Below are 1,149 nucleotides of genomic sequence, written 5' to 3'. Positions count from 1 at the left end.
ACAGCTTATTGCCTTTTTCTCCTATCACTCTCTCTTTCTCTCTTTCTCTCTCTCTCTCTCTCTCTCTCTCTCTCTCTCTCTCTCTACCTACCTACCTAAGGGCAGGGACACGGGTATTTTTTTTTATTTTGTTTATTCTTCCTCTTGAACCCTGCTGTCACCCCAACCCCAATCAATTCCCACATTGATTAGTTTAGTGTTCTTATTCTGGCCATATAATCATCCCTTTCTAACCTCATCACATGTTATTCTACTTGCAATGCATCAGCGAGACAACTGTATTTATTGTTCTCAAATCTTATCCCAGTTCCAGGCAAGATGCCCAGTGGTTGACTAAAGACAAAATTAATAGTGAAATAGCATAATACTAAGCACCACTGTTTGAAAATAAGGAATACTTTTAACTTGTTGGATAACTACTATCCCCAGATGTCTTAATATACCTGGTAGGAATAACCTTTAAGTAGGGGAAAAAAGAGTATGAGGACCTCTGGGTGTTTCTTGAAGCTCAGCACTGAATTTCTGTCAAATTTTGTTGGCATCACTTAGTGTCTGCCCCTCAGCACACCCAAGCACAAATCGTGACCTACTTTTTTTTGCTGATGTGATATATTTTTGATCACCCATAGTATATGAAACATTGCAGAGAAAGTAACTCACATTTATAGAGAATTTTAAGATTTACAAATCTCTTCCTTTCCAACAACCTTGTGAGGGAGATTATACAATATAATCTTCATTTCTGCACCTCAGTGAGATTCTGAAAATTTAACTGACTTTTGCCATTGGGTTCCGCTAAAAGTTTTGGAGATGGGATTCAACTTTAGATCTCCTCACTTCAAATCCTTCATTCTTTCTATCACATCATGGAGCCTCTCATATGTTAGATTCCCCCCAATCAAATCTCAACTGTAGTCACTTGACAAATCTTTTAATTTTTTAAACTTGTTTTATGTCCCTGTGTTTTTTAAAATTTCATTTATTTTTTTCACTTAGCAAACATGTATTTTCTCTCTCATATCCCACCTTCCCCACTGGAAAAAAAGCAAAGAAAAGCAAAACCTTTGCAACAAATATGTAGTTAAGCAAAACAAATCCCCACAGTGCCACATCCAAAAATGCATGTCTCACTTTGCATTTTGTCTCCAT

This window comes from Gracilinanus agilis, chromosome 6 (genome assembly GCF_016433145.1).
Source record: "Gracilinanus agilis isolate LMUSP501 chromosome 6, AgileGrace, whole genome shotgun sequence".
Classification (NCBI taxonomy): domain Eukaryota; kingdom Metazoa; phylum Chordata; class Mammalia; order Didelphimorphia; family Didelphidae; genus Gracilinanus; species Gracilinanus agilis.
This window is presented reverse-complemented; position numbering follows the sequence as displayed.